Source organism: Bidens hawaiensis, unplaced genomic scaffold (assembly GCF_021521415.1).
Source record: "Bidens hawaiensis isolate Kalapana, Puna unplaced genomic scaffold, B.hawaiensis_p1.1 tig00007915_1, whole genome shotgun sequence".
NCBI lineage: Eukaryota > Viridiplantae > Streptophyta > Magnoliopsida > Asterales > Asteraceae > Bidens > Bidens hawaiensis.
The window spans coordinates 561,066-569,449 of record NW_027491551.1 but is presented as its reverse complement, the minus strand read 5'-3'; positions in this window follow the sequence as shown (position 1 = coordinate 569,449).

Genomic DNA, 8,384 nt, shown 5'->3' with positions numbered 1-8,384 from the left:
TAAGTTATGAGAATTGTATAGTAATGGCTAGATATTATATTACAGATCCAGGCACGTAGCTGTTCCTTATATTACTCATCGACTCACCAAAGGTGAGTTTTCACGAGCCCCTTTTAATGAATTGTTTTAATTATATTTTCCCGGGGCGGAAAACATGTCTTATTTAAAGTATTTAAGTACATACCGATCGTATGGAAATACTTGTACATTTATATATATATGGACTGATGCATAGAATATATAAAATGTTTATAATGTGTTATTGTTCTGGGGTAACATAGTTCCCAGGGGTTGTTATTGTTCTGGGGTAACATAGTTCCCAGGGGTTATTATTGTTCTGGGGTAACATAGTTCCCAGGGGTTATATTATTCTGGGGTAACATAGTTCCCAGGGGTTGATATTATGCTGGGGTAACATAGTTCCCAGGGGTTGTTATTATTCTGGGGTAACATAGTTCCCAGGGGTTGTTATTGTTCTGGGGTAACATAGTTCCCAGGGGTTATTATTATTCTGGGGTAACATAGTTCCCAGGGGTTATTATTATTCTGGGGTAACATAGTTCCCAGGGGTTATTATTGTTCTGGGGTAACATAGTTCCCAGAAAGTTATTGGAAATGTTCTGGGGTAACTTAGTTCCCAGCATGATTATATGGTTAATAAATGATTATTAAAAATGATTTGTCAGTGTTTATTTAAATTAGTGAAACTCACCAACTATTCGTAGTTGACCCGTTTTCTTTACATGTTTTCTAGGTATGCCCAAGTTGGAATGATTGATATGTGCTTAAATATCTGTGCTACCTGTTGGAAGCTTGCTGCTCTATGTTTTGTAATGAACTTATTAATGTTTTATTGGTAATATATGTGTGTAACACCTAGACAGTAACGCAACTCGCAACAATGTAATATGTTATAAATTAATGTAGTGGTGTTTTCTTTATAAGCAATGCTGTTGATATCAGATGTGTCTGTTGCATCCCGTGTACGTTTCCGCTGCGGTTACGGGGTGTTACAGAACTTGGTATCAGAGCCATTGGTTATAAAGAATTAGGATGTCTTTAAAAGATACCTAAAATATAACCAGTAGCTCAAGTATTATAGGATCTGAATATCAACTAATAATATATTGTGACGAGATCGGGATGAACTTGGATGGACAAGTGGGTTATTATGGTCCGGAACATAATAACAGACTTGTCTGCACGAGTGAATTCAGGGGAAGTCACGGGGGACTTAAATAGGTAAAACTGGCAACATATGTGTAAATGTATAATAATATTATTATGTGGCTAAATTGTATAAGTAGTGCATGATTTATTTAATTATGAATTACACTATGGAAAAGACTATATGTTTGTTAACTTGTGTGCAGGTAATAATGGAAAGAAACCCTAGTATGTCGACGGAAGAGGACCCGGAAGAGGTCAGTTCCGGGGCCTCTGGAAGCCCAAGTGAAGTACCCAGCTCCGAGCCTTCAGAGGCTAGTCTTAGTGCCTCTAGGCAGACCACCCCAGCTAGGAGTGCTAGTATACCCTCCCCTGTTAGGGTTACCAGGTCTCCTACCCCGCCCGCACCACAGACTGGCCCGATTCCCCTTAGGCGCGGTCCTCGCCTCACGGCGCGGATCAGTGCCCCATATATTCCGCCCACTGTTACCCCACCCCGATCCACTTACCATGTGGGCGAGTCTTCCCGCCCTCAGCCCGAGCCTGCAACCCTACCTGTGTGGGGTCTCCCAAGGCAGGAACGGGACTTGACGGGGTGGCTACGTGTTCTCACCGAGCAGGTGAACGAGCACTCTGCTGCCCTGGTCGTGGGGGTTCAGCGGCGGGCGTACCTAGGGGACAACATACTGGACCACCAGTATGCTATCAACCAGTTAAAGAGGGAGTGCTCATACTCCCACTGGTTGATCGAGCGGATGGAAACCCGAATGCGGGTTATGGTGGCGGTGTTGGTGGCGCTGGTGGCGGTGATGGTGGGGTTGGTTTACCACCATGTGTAGATGTGTTGATAGTAGAATCTTGAACCGCTTTTTGATACTCCGTGTAAGTAGTTAGTGGTGATACTAACACGGAGTGAATCTTGTTTAGTTATAGTACAACCACTGGCCCATAGGGGGTCTCTTGTAGGGCGTATCATTATCGATACTTTTGGGTATCATTCAAGCACTGACCCATTGCGGGTTATGTCGAGGATGATACCAACATAGGCCCTTTGTATTAAATCTTAGTTGTGTAATGTTGACTGAAAGTATGTAAATTGATGTTTGTGTAATATGAATCAATGTTTATTAATGAATGAAGTATGTATTGTGTTTTATATTTTGAGATGGTATTGATTATATATATTTCTTTGATGATTGTGTAGAATGGCACCGAAACGATCAACGAAAGTATCGGAAGTAGATGTGAGCCGTTTGATTGCTCAACAGTTGGAGGCGGCGATACCGGATATAGTATCGCGCATCGCCGCCAGTATTAATAACTCGACCAATCCAACCCCTCCGAGCAATCAAACGCCCATAAATAATGATGGGGAACAAAACGCTAATCCTCCAAGGAATGACAACACTATGCCGAGTACTGACGCACCGCCTACGGTGGTCGCTACCGACAGTAATGGCCCAATCCCTACTGTAGAGACCAACCGCACTGGACCATCCAGGGGTTGTTCAATCAAGGACTTTATGTTATGCAAGCCTTTAGAATTTAACGGGTCGGAAGGACCGAATGGTTTAGTGAAATGGTTAGAGAAAATAGAATCAGTGGTAAATATCAGCAACTGTCCCGATGATTGTGTCGTTAAGTACGCCACCTGTACGTTCACAGACCATGCCTTGACATGGTGGAACACCATAGTACAGACTCGAGGTCAGGCGGCGACAAACCGCATGACATGGGCAGAGCTTAAGGATCTTGTTTTGAAACATTTCTGCCCAAAGAATGAATTGCAGAAACTGGAACATGAGTTGTGGAACCTAGAGATGCATGGGGCGGACCACTTGGGATATACCAACCGGTTTAATGAACTGTCACGATTAGTGCCGTGGTTGGTCACCCCAGAGTCAAAAAGGGTGGAACGTTATATTTGGGGACTTACTCCAGTAGTGAGGAGTATAGTTAACGCGGGAGGGCACCAGACGTATGAGGGTGCAGTGACACAGGCTGGTATTGTCACGTATGATTTCTTAAGGAGCGGATCGATAAAGGCGACGGGAGAGTCGGCTGGGGGAAAGCGAGGTACGTATGACAATAGGATCCGAGAGAAGCAGCAAAACAAACGAGCTAGGCCCGCTGCCCAGAGCTATGCCATGACTAGTTCGGGCGGAAGGCAAGAACCGCAGAGGGGAACGTTTCCTAAATGCGGGAAATGTGGTTATCACCATAGTGGCGTGTGCAAGGAGGTGGTGTGCCACCGGTGTGGCAGGGTTGGACACTACGCACCAAATTGTAAGACAAATCTGAACAATCTGAACCGTCAACCACAACCTATTCGGGCGCAACCATTTAGAACTCAACCAGCCCGACAGCAGAACACGCAAGGAAACCAGATGGTGACCACTAGCCGTGCTTGCTACGAATGCGGCGGCACGGATCACTTCAAAAGGAACTGCCCGAAACTGAATCAGGGAGGAAACGGGAGACAACTCGCGGGTCAGCCATCGTCGTCCAATCCGGCGCGAGGCCGGGCATTTGTGATGGGAGCGAACGAGGCGCGCCAGGACCCCAGCGTAGTGACAGGTACCTTCCTCGTCTCTGATCATTACGCTTCTGTATTATTTGATACAGGCGCCGATAGAAGTTTTGTCTCCGTTAGATTCCTTTCGATAGCAAACCTTCCTATTGGTGAAAACATAGAACCCTACACCGTAGAGGTTGCTAACGGTAAAACCATGATAGTTAATCGGATTGTTCGGAATTGCCCTTTTATTCTAAGCGAACAATCCTTCCTGATTGACTTGTTACCGGTAGAATTGGGTAGTTTTGACGTGATAGTGGGAATGGATTGGTTGGCACGTAATAGGGTAGAAATAAACTGTGAAAAGAAAACCGTCAAGATCCGGGTGTCGGATGACGAGGAGGTATTAGTGCAGGGAGAAAAATCCGGCACCATGATACCATTTATATCCCACCTCAAGGTGTTGAAATATATACGTCAGGGATGTGTGGCGTATCTAGCGAGCCTGACGGCCGCTGATTCTGAGGAAAAACAGGTGGACGATATTCCCGTGGTGCGCGAATTTCCACAAGTTTTTCCAGAGGAACTTCCTGGATTACCGCCAACCCGACAAGTCGAATTCAGAATCGACTTATTACCTCAAGCCGGCCCTGTTGCTAAGGCCCCTTACAGACTTGCACCGTCCGAGATGCAAGAACTATCCAACCAGTTGCAGGAATTGTTGGATAAGGGGTTTATACGTCCCAGTTATTCCCCGTGGGGTGCACCTGTACTATTTGTGAAAAAGAAGGACGGGAGCCTTCGAATGTGCATTGACTACAGGGAATTGAACAAGTTAACCATCAAAAATAGGTATCCTCTTCCCCGAATCGATGATTTGTTCGACCAACTACAAGGTGCGAGCTATTTCTCAAAGATTGATCTTAGATCGGGATACCACCAAGTTAGAATTCAAGAGGAGGATGTCCCAAAAACCGCGTTTCGGACTCGCTACGGCCATTACGAATTTTTAGTTATGCCTTTTGGGCTAACAAATGCGCCGGCGGTATTCATGGATCTCATGAACCGAGTCTGTAAACCTTACCTCGACAAATTCGTCATTGTATTTATTGACGATATTTTGATATATTCAAAAAGTAAAGAAGAGCATGAGCGACATTTGAGGTTAATTTTGGAGCTTTTGGATCAGGAGAAGTTATATGCAAAATTCTCCAAGTGTAACTTCTGGTTACAAGAGGTGCAATTCCTCGGTCATGTTATAAACCACCAAGGAATACACGTTGATCCGAGTAAGGTTGAAGCTATTAAGAATTGGCAAGCGCCTAAATCTCCGAAAGAAATTCGCCAATTCTTAGGCTTAGCTGGATACTATCGTCGATTTATAGAGAACTTTTCCAGCATCGCCCAACCTTTAACCCTCCTGACTCAAAAGGATCGGAGATATGATTGGGGTGAAGAGCAGGAAGCGGCGTTTCAAACGCTAAAGCAAAGATTGTGCCAAGCGCCAATCTTAAGTCTCCCCGACGGAGACGATGGATTTGTTGTATATTGTGACGCATCCCGTAAAGGGTTAGGGTGCGTGTTAATGCAAAATAAAAAGGTCATAGCCTATGCGTCTCGACAGTTAAAAGTTCATGAGAAAAACTACACTACTCATGACTTGGAACTGGGAGCAGTCATCTTTGCACTTAAAATTTGGAGACACTATCTCTACGGTACAAAGTGCACCATATTCACTGATCATAAAAGTTTGCAACACATATTCGATCAGAAAGAACTGAATATGAGGCAACGAAGATGGGTCGAGTTGCTGAGTGACTATGACTGTGACATACGATATCACCCCGGCAAGGCTAACGTTGTAGCCGATGCCTTGAGTAGAAAGGATCGAGTCAAGCCACTACGTGTGCGAGCCTTGGGGATGATAGTCCAGTCGAACCTTTCAGATATGATTCGAGTCGCTCAACGCAAGGCGTTGAAAGAGGGCCAATTGGATAAAGAAGGACTTTACGGGAATGAGAAGAATTTCGAACAGCGTGTGGACGAAATTCTTTATTTCAAAAATCGGATTTGGATCCCGACCCTCCATGACCTTCGTGATTTGATCATGGATGAAGCACATAAATCGAAATATTCCATACATCCGGGATCAGATAAAATGTACAAGGATGTGAAAGAATTTTACTGGTGGCCAGGAATGAAAAAGGATATAGCCACATACGTCGGCAAGTGTACGACGTGTGCGAGAGTTAAGGCGGAACACCAGAAACCCTCGGGAATGCTACAACAGCCGGAAATTCCGGAATGGAAGTGGGAACAGATCACAATGGATTTTGTGACACATCTCCCCAAGACACCCCGAGGTCATGATGCGATTTGGGTAATCGTGGATCGGTTAACCAAATCGGCACATTTTATTCCAATTAGGAATACTTTTAACACTGAGAGACTTGCGCAAATTTATATAAATGAAATAGTGTCTCGTCATGGCATCCCCATCTCGATCATCTCCGATAGGGATAGCCATTTCACCTCCAAACTTTGGCAAGCTGTCCAAGAAGCATTGGGAACACGTATTGACCTAAGCACAGCTTACCACCCTCAGACCGATGGTCAGTCCGAGAGGACCATTCAAACATTGGAGGATTTGCTTCGTGCCTGCGTACTGGACTTTAAGGGAAATTGGGATCAACATCTCCCACTCGTTGAATTTTCCTATAATAACAGTTACCATAGCAGTATAAAGGCAGCACCTTATGAAGCATTGTATGGACGTAAGTGCCGATCACCACTTTGTTGGTCTGAAGTGGGTGACCCGCAGATCATTAGATCGGATCTGGTCCAGGAGACGACCAGCAAGATTCTTGAAATTAAGAACAACCTAAAAGCCGCACGGGATCGACAGAAGAGTTATGCCGATACCCGTCGAAAACCGTTGTCATTCGAGAAAGGTGATAAGGTGTATTTGAAAGTATCACCGTGGAAGGGTGTGGTCAGATTTGGAAAGGCGGGGAAGTTAGCCCCGAGATACATTGGACCATTCGAAATAATTGCAAAAATCGGTCCTGTAGCTTACCGATTAGAACTGCCTGAGGAACTAAGTGCAGTTCACAACGTGTTTCATGTGTCAAACTTGAAAAGATGTCTGTCGGATGAGACATCGGTGTTACCCTTAGAGGGTGTTCAAATAAGTGATAGGCTCAGCATTGTAGAGGAGCCTATAGAAATAGTAGACGGGAAAATCAAACAACTTAGACACAATAAGATCTCGTTGGTCAAGGTTAGATGGAATTCGCAACGAGGCCCAGAATTTACTTGGGAACGAAAGGACGAATTTCGGAAGAAATACCCCCACCTGTTTCCTCAAAAGGAAGTAGTTGTCGCGTAAAATTTCGAGGACGAAATTTTTATAACGGGGGGAGAATGTAACGATTCCGGCAAATCCAGGTATACCCTAGCCGGAATATACTATTTACATGTCATTTAATACTGATTATATGGGTTATAGTACGTTTAAACGAGTATATATGATTCATAGTACGAATCATACTCGATTATATAGTGAATCGTATTGGAATTACAATTAACCAATGAACGATTATTGAAACCCGAACGAATCGGGAATTTCATTATAGACGATGTATATAATGTTTAGTGATATTTACGAAGTATTAATGCTTCGGGATAGGTGAATTATAGCACAGAAAAAGGATTTCGATTTAATGGTACGTCGGTACGCTAAACGAAACCTTTAACACCAAACCAAGCAAGAGACGATCAATCAAGCCGAAAAAGATGCGTAATTATTAATAATATGATGTTTTAATGTCATGGGATAAGTTTTTTTAAAGTTTTTAAATCAGTTTTATATAAATTTTATTTTAACCCGAAAAACAACCATTTTAGGCTCGTTTTAAGCCGAATTACGAGTTTAAACGAGAAACGAACTGAACCAGATTATCCACAACACTATCCAGATTTTGTAATCTAGATATGTGGCCATGGTTTGAGATGTGGGGCCCCCCACACCCCCTCACATGGCCGGCCATATGGTCAAACACACACACACTTCATATTTTTTTCTTTTACACCCAAAAACACAACAAATTCTCTCAAAATCTCTAACTCCTTCAAGGGTTCTTGCAAGATCATCCATTTCCTTTAAGTATTAACCAAGATTTTGAAGGTATAAACATGTTATAATACATGATCTTTGGTATTATTTACTTGGTTTGATTTGTTTTGCAAGAACAAAAAGGTTCCAAGTGACAAATGGGTGAAAACCCGAGATGGAACCGGTTCTTGTGTGATCAAAGGATGTATACAAGTTATACAAAGGATCTTGATCCAAGTAATTAGTTAAAAGTGTTTAGAATAGATTTTTACGGTTAGAATCTTTGTTTTTACATAAAAACCGACACTAGGAAAGAAATGGCTTGATTGTTGGTAAAGTTTGCTTGGTGTGGTGTTGTTGTGCTTGAAAGTGTTGTATCTAGCGGCTAGCAAAGGCTAGAAACCGAGATCCTTGCGATCAAAAGCTAGAAAACACAAGATAGTTCGGTTTTTGTGTGTTTATGAAAAATGGACAGATTGTTGTGTACTTAGAGTTGGGTCACGAAATTTCACAGAGATGATCTACACATGAAAATATGAGATCTGTGAATTTTTGGTAATTTTTGGATAAAAGATGAATATTTGGTGA